Below are 7,491 nucleotides of genomic sequence, written 5' to 3' on the forward strand. Positions count from 1 at the left end.
CACCACCATATCATCTGCATGCAAACTCAGGCTGTCACCGGTCTAATCACCAGAGCATCCAAAGTCTCACTGTGGAAAGACTAGAGCTTCAGACAGTCCAAACCTCCTATCACCCATGTAAAAGTCCACACAAGACTTGTTACTGTCCCCCCAACCCCACACATTTAGAAGAGCAGGGGAGAAGGATTAGGGTAGGGAGTGACCTGGTGAAGGGTAGTGATGGAAAGTGAATGAGTAAAAAGTAATCAAAAAAAAAAAAAAAGCTCATACCCAGGTCTAGCTCTGCAGAGGACCCATCTGTAGAGTTTCTGGTTCCCACAGCTTTAGACTTCACAGTGCCTATAATGCCCAGTCCTCACAGCTTCTGACTATGTAAGACAGTGAATGAAACTCCACAGACTTGAAAGCAAATGACTGGCCAGAGACCACAGAGTCTGTCAATTCTAAATCCACCACTATTAACTGTCTCAGTTCACAACTTCCACCTCCCTCACAAGTGCAGTCCTTCATCTTCCAGTCTCACAGCTTGTCACTGTTGAGAGACCACAGCATTTAACTGCCCAAAGCCCATAGCTTCCAAGTATACAGAACCCCTCACTCTCTTACTATGCAAGGTCAACAGCTTCTACCTTTATAGACAGTCTGTGTGACTTTAGGTCCCAGAGTATCTGACTGCCCACTGTCCACAGGATCTAGCTTCCAGGAATATGCATGGTCAACGGCCCAGCATGAGCAATGATTTCTGACAGTGTATAACCCACAGCCTTTGGCCAGCTAGAGTTAATATGTGCATACAGTCTGCTGTCCAATTTTCAGAACCCCAAGGGTCTGACAGCCCACAGCCCAAATCTTATGACTGTCCGTAATCTGGACCTTCTGATAGCCACCAGCACAAAGTGACTAAATGATGTCCATTCCTCACATCGTCCATATGTCAGGCATCATGTCACGGTCAGAGCCAACCTGGTGTGACTGCCCACAAGCCTACAGATTAGGACTTTGCAGGGGGAAAAGGCAATCATTGTCCAGATCTCTCGATGACTGACAACCCCAAATTTCTAAATCTACATTGTCCAGAACCTTCAGTAACTGACGTTCCCGAGGATCCTGAACAGTTGTGGGACATTCCATCCTGCAGGGAAGCAGAGTGAGAAGACAACTCTATTCCAGCTCGCAGGGAAGCTCCATAGGCAGAGATAAAGCCACTCAAAAGAGCTCAGCAAGCATCTGAAACTGACTAGATTCAGTAGGCCCCTCCCCCCAGTGCAAAGAAGCCAAGCCTCAAAGAAAACTCTTGAGACAAGACCAGTTGCCCAGAAGAAGCAAACACAAGTTGAGTCACCTGGAAGAGGTTTAGACCAGCAATCTCTTGAAAAGGACATTCTCTACCCTGCAGTCTGTGCTCCATGTTCCCAGCTTCGTGAACTGTCACCCACACTGGGGGGTTGGTTTGAATGGAAGCTGTCTTTGAGTCACTTCTGCACCCGTATGTAACCCCAATTAAACTCACTGGTCCACCAAGTCGGACTGTCCTAATATGTGCACTTTGGTCTGTCATGAACTCCCAACCTGGGGTGCTCAAACCTGTGTTCCCTGACCCCACGAGAAGTCTTGTCACACAACAGGAGCACAGGCAAGAGACAGCTCTTTGAAACTAGCAGTCCTCATGGAGTATCCACTATCGAAGCTCTCAGCTTCTGGATGACTCTTGTCCTCCAGAGTCCACGGAATCTGACAAAGAAGTGTTCACAGCAGTTGATTATCCAGTTCCCACAGCATTGATCAGAATCTCATAGAAGGAGACTGTGCTGGGCACACATTGTTCAACTGTTGAGAAGTCTCTACACCCTGCATGTAGTGCCTAGAGCATTCAATTCTATATGACTCAGGGCACCGAAGTGTCCAGAAGACATGATGCATGGATTTGCATGGTGCATACATCAGCAGGCGGTGACATTCTATACTTCAGGCTCTGTAGAACACAGAGCACCTCTATATTCAGATACAACAATATTTGACATCTACAGAATGAACTGGCTGGCTGTTTAGGCCCGCTCCTTTGGGCTGTAATCAATCCTCAGCATCCAGAGGTACATAGCCCATGTTATCCAATTAACCAGAGATGAAGGACACAAACTGATTCTAGGAGGGTCACAATAGCAGCCTGCCCAGAGCTAACATAGTCTAACATTAATCTGTCATTAAAACAACATCCTCACTTTCTCATGCCTACACCTGACTTCAGAGTCCAGCTGCTGTGTGTTCAGTGCATGTTCAAGAAGAATACCTTTCTAAAGTCCATAGCCCATGACCCACTCTCCAGATTGCATCCTATACTGATATAAAGAGTTACAGTATTAAACTGTGCAGGAGGAGGAAGTAAGTGGCCAAATAAGGAAATAGTCCCTTGGTGGCTTGCTTTGGGAATGTAACCTAGTTGATTTGTAGCAAGGCAGAGGGAATGGTGAGTAGGGTAAGCCTGGCCAGATTCCCTTCAGTATCTGTCTCCAAGAACTATGGCTTTAAACTGTCCAGGGCACATAGCTTCAAACTTCCCAGGTACTTACACTCTGTCTAGGACCCTCAGCACTCAACTGTCCCAACCCCACAGCATCTCTACTCAACATAGCCCACACGTTCCCCTTTCCAGAGTATAGAGTATCTGAAGGTCCAGAGCCTAGCCTCTGACATCCTAGATCCCACTACTTCTGGTTGTCCTAGGCTGACAGCATCTGGTGGTCCAGAGGAAACAGCAGCTTTCTTTCTGGAGCCCACCACGTCTAAATCAGTAAGACGGTCAGACAAGTAACAAGTTGTAACAAGTCTGAACAACTAAGTGTGAGGTCAGAGTATGTGACATTCAAGAACCCCAGCTTGCTTGTCTGCTTGTTTTTTCCCTTCCTTCCTTCCTTCCTTCCTTCCTTCCTTCCTTCCTTCCTTCCTTCCTTCCTTCTTTCCTTCCTTGCATTTCTTCTTTTCCTTCCCCCCTCTCCCTCCCTCTCTTCCCACCCTCCCTCCCACGCTCCTCTCTCTCTCTCTCTCTCTCTCTCTCTCTCTCTCTCTCTCTCTCTCTCTCTCTCTCTCTCTCTCTCTCTCTAAATCTAGAGCCAGTAATGGTGGTTAAGAGCTCACAGCTTATGACTTTTAAGAGCTGACAAATGAGTTCTATAAAACACAGTGATTCTGCAGACTACATAGCTTCAGGTTTCCTGGCCTCTACCTCATCTTCCTGCTCACAGACCATTGTGTCCCACAGCTCACAGCTTCAGATATTCTGCAGGTCAGAGTTAATTACTATTTAGACTCCTCCCAGTGTCTAACAATGCTTCTCACCCCTACCTCTTATCCTCCCCTTCTCCACCCCACCACTGCACAAAGTTTGAGTACCTAGGTAGGGCCCAAAACAGATTTTCTAGCATGTACAAGTGATTACCCGAGCCAATAAAATTTCCTGGAAGGCCATCCTTCTAAAATGCACACTGGTCCAGAGCTCACATCTTGACTCTCAAGTGCACCAGAAGCATCTGACTACCAAAGAGTTTACAAGTGTTTGCAGGGGCACTGTTTACAGGGCAGTGAACGAGGAGGAAGAATTCAGATAAGAAAAGCAAAGATTTTGTTAGGATTGAGCAATGCTAGCAGAACTCTCTAGCAACAAGCTAAGCAATATAGAAAAGGCAGTGGGGATGATAAAAATTGTTCATTCTTGAAGTGATCTCAGTGTTTTGTGCCTCTGTCAACCATGACCCCTTTTCCAGGTCCCTGTGATGTCCATGTCTGCATTGGCTCTGGTAAATGTCACCCCACCTGGACCATGAAGGATGCTGGCTCATCTGCTCACAACATTCACAGTTTAGGTTTGGACTTGGGAAACACACTGACTTCTGACCTGTAAACACTGGACAACATGGGGAGTTCTTTGAAACATTCTGTCTGTCTACTTAATTATGTGTTGGGAGGTTAAGAGGAGGTAAAGATAATAAGGAAGGGTTCGATCCATGTTTAGACAATAATTTGGGCATGTGCCGTGGGTTTCAGAAGAAGGATGACAGAAAATTGGAAAAAGTGTAAAAGTGAAATAGTAACAAGGTGAAACAAATCCTGTAAAATTCCTTTGTGTATGAAATGCTGTTGTTGTTGTTGGAGAGAAATCTGAGTTGCCTTCCAGAGGCTAGCAAAGTGCTAGAGAAATTAAAATTCCTTGTCGTCCTTCAGCACCCCCTTATAAAAAGCCTTTCTTTACTTCAGATGAAAGTAACTAAGATTAAAAAAATGAAAAAGGGTATTGATCTCAAAGTCCACAGGATGGCCTGAAACAAGATAGTTCCAAGGAAAGGTTTAAAACAGACCTCTCAGGAGTGCCTAGAGATTCCAAACTATCTTTCTTACAAGAACCTTGTAAACTCACCTCGGCACACACTATGTGTGGACAGTCATGTCCCAGGCCTGGTCTTCATCGCACAATTCAGTATCTCCACCAGCACCACAGATGCAGCAACCATGTCTACCACATTCTTTGCCCACAATGCCTGACGGGTTCATCCATCCATAGCTGGAAACACAACTGTGCAGTAACTTTGGATGCAAAGATGGACACGGAGCCTGCTGGTGATACACATTCAAGAGCTGAAGGAAAGTTTACTGACTAAAATACTTTTCTTATTTCTTATTTTCTCGTTTCTTTTAATTAATTAATTTATTAATTTATTTTACACCCAGATTTATTAAATTTATGTTTCTTGGGTGTTGTATGTATTTACATTTCCAATATTATCCCCTTCCCCTCCTCACTGATACCCCATTGCCCCTCCCCCTGCTCCTGTGAGGATGCTCGCACCCCTACCTACCCACTCCCACATCAGTGTCCAACATTCCCCTACATTGGGGATATGAGCCTTCAACAGGACCAAGCGTGTTTCCTCCTATTGATGCCTGACAATGCCATCTTCTGCTTCATATGTGGCTGGAGTCATGGGCTCCTCCATGTGTACTCATTAGTCTGTGGCTTATTTCCTGGGAGCAATGGTGGGCTCTGGTCGGTTGATATTGTTGTTCTTCCTATGGGGTTGCAAACCCCTTCAGCTCCTTCAGTCTTTTCTCTATCTCCACCGTTGGGGTCCCTTGTTCAATCCAATAGTTAGCTGGAACCCTCCTCATCTGTGTCAGGAGGCCTCTGGCACAGCCTCTCAGGAGAATCCATATCTGACTCCAGTCAGCAAGCACTTCTTGGCATCAGCAATAGTGACTGCGTTTGGTGGCTGCTTTGGGATGGATGTCAAGGTGGGGCAGTCTCTGGATGACCTTTTCTTCAGTCTCTGCTCCACACTTTGTCTCCGTGTTTCCTCCCATGAGTACATTGTTCCCCCTTCTAAGGAGGATTGAAGCATCCACTCTTTGGTCTTCCTTCTTCTTAGGCTTCATATGATCTGTCAATTCTTTCTTAGGTTTTCCACACTTTTGTGGAATATAATATCCACTTAGCAGTGAGTGCATACCATGTGTTTTTATGTCTGGGCTACCTCACTCAGGATGACATCTTCTAGTGCCATCCATTTGCCTAAGAATTTCATGAAGTCATTGTTTTTGATAGCTGTGTTGTACTCCACTGTATAAATGGACCATATTTTCTGTATCCATTCCTCTGTTGAAGGACATCTGGGTTGTTTGCAGATTCTGGCTATTATGAATAAGACTGCTATGAACATAGTGGAGCACAACATCCTCTCCCTTGACAGTTCCACATTGCATACCCCTCCTGCCTGATCTCCACTCAGCCCACCAGACCTCTATACTCCCTGGGATCTCTTGAGGGTTAGGTGCCTCTTCTCCGTCTGAACCCAGGCCCACAAGTCCTCTGCTGTATACGTGTTGGAGACCTCATGAAAGCTGGTGTATGCTGCCTGGTTGGTGATCCAGTGTCTAAGACATCACAGGGGTCCAGGTTAATTGAGACTGCTGGTCCTCCTACATGGTGGCCCTCCTCCTCAGCTTCCTCCAGCTTTTCCCTAATTCAGCCAGAGGGGTCAGCAGCTTCTGTTCATTGGTTGGGTGCACATATCTGTATCTGACTCTTTCAGCTGCTTGTTGGGTCTTTTGGAGGGCAGACATGATAGGTCTCTTTTTGTGAACGCCATAGCCTGAGTAATGGTGTCAGGTCTCTGGGCCTCCTCCTGATCTGGATCCCTCTTTGGGCCTTTCCCTGGATCTTCTCCATTTCTATCCCTGCATTTCTTTCAGACAGGAAGTATTATGGGTCAGAACTTTGGCTGTGGGATGGCAACCCCAACCCTCACTTGCTGACCCGTCTTTCTGATGGAGGTAGGTTCTAAAAGTTCCCTCTCCCCACTGTATGGCCTTTCATCTACCCCTCCCCTCTCCTTGCCCCCTTTTAATCTTGTGAGTCATTCATTCTGCTGGCCCTCAGGGCTTCAGTTCTTATCCCCCACACAATGCCAGATCCTGTTCCCCCTACCCTCATCCCCTTTCCCTTCCCTGTCCCTTGTCCCTCCCCCTTTGTGGTTGCTTTCTTCTCCCCACCAAGTTGGACTGAGATCTCCTCAGTTGGGCCCTTCAGCCTGTTGCAAGTTTTCAGTTCTGTGGAATGTATCTTGGGAACTCAGTGCTTTTTTTTTTTTTTGACTAGTGTCCACTTATTAGTGAAAACATACAGTGCATGCCCTTTTGGGTCTAAGTTAATGCACTCAGGATGACATTTTCTAGTTCCAATCAATTGCCTGCAAACTCATGATACCCTCGTCCATAATAGCTCAGTAGCATTCCATTGTGTAAATGAACCACATTTTTCTCTGTCTGTTTCTCTATCACGAGACATCTGGGTTGTTTGGAGATTCTGCCTATCACAAATAAGGCCACTATGAACATAGTGGATCATCTGTCCTTGTGTCATGGTGGGGCACCTTTTGAGTATATTTTCAACAGTGGTATTTCTGGGTACTCAGGTAGTTCAATGTCCAATTTTCGGAGGAACCTCCAAACTGATTTCCAGAATGGTTGTACCAGTTTGCAGTCTCACCAGCAGTGGAGGAGTGTTCCTCTTTCTCCACATCCTCACCAGCATCTGCTGTCCCCTGAGTTTCATCTTAGCCATCTGACTGATGTAAGGTGGAATCTCAGGGTCTCAGGGTTTGCATTTCTCTGATCACTAAGGAGTTTGAACATTTCTTTAGGTGCTTCTCAGCCTCAGAGATTCCTCTGTTGTGAGTTCTCTGTTTAGTTCTATACCCCAGTGTTTGATTGGGTTGTTTGGTTTTTTGTGGGTTAGCTTCTTGAGTTCTTTATATATTTTGGTTATCAGCCCTCTGTGAGATGTGGTTTTAATGAAGATTTTTTTCCCCATGTAGGATGTCGATTTGTCTTATTGAGTATGTTCTTTGCCTTACAGAAGCTTCCCATTTTCATGTAGTCGCAGTTATCAAGTCTTGATCTTAGAGCCTGAGATATTGGTGATGCTTACATCTGTAATTCCTGACC

Source organism: Rattus norvegicus, chromosome Y, assembly GCF_021556685.1.
Source record: "Rattus norvegicus strain SHRSP/BbbUtx chromosome Y, alternate assembly SHRSP_T2T, whole genome shotgun sequence".
NCBI lineage: Eukaryota > Metazoa > Chordata > Mammalia > Rodentia > Muridae > Rattus > Rattus norvegicus.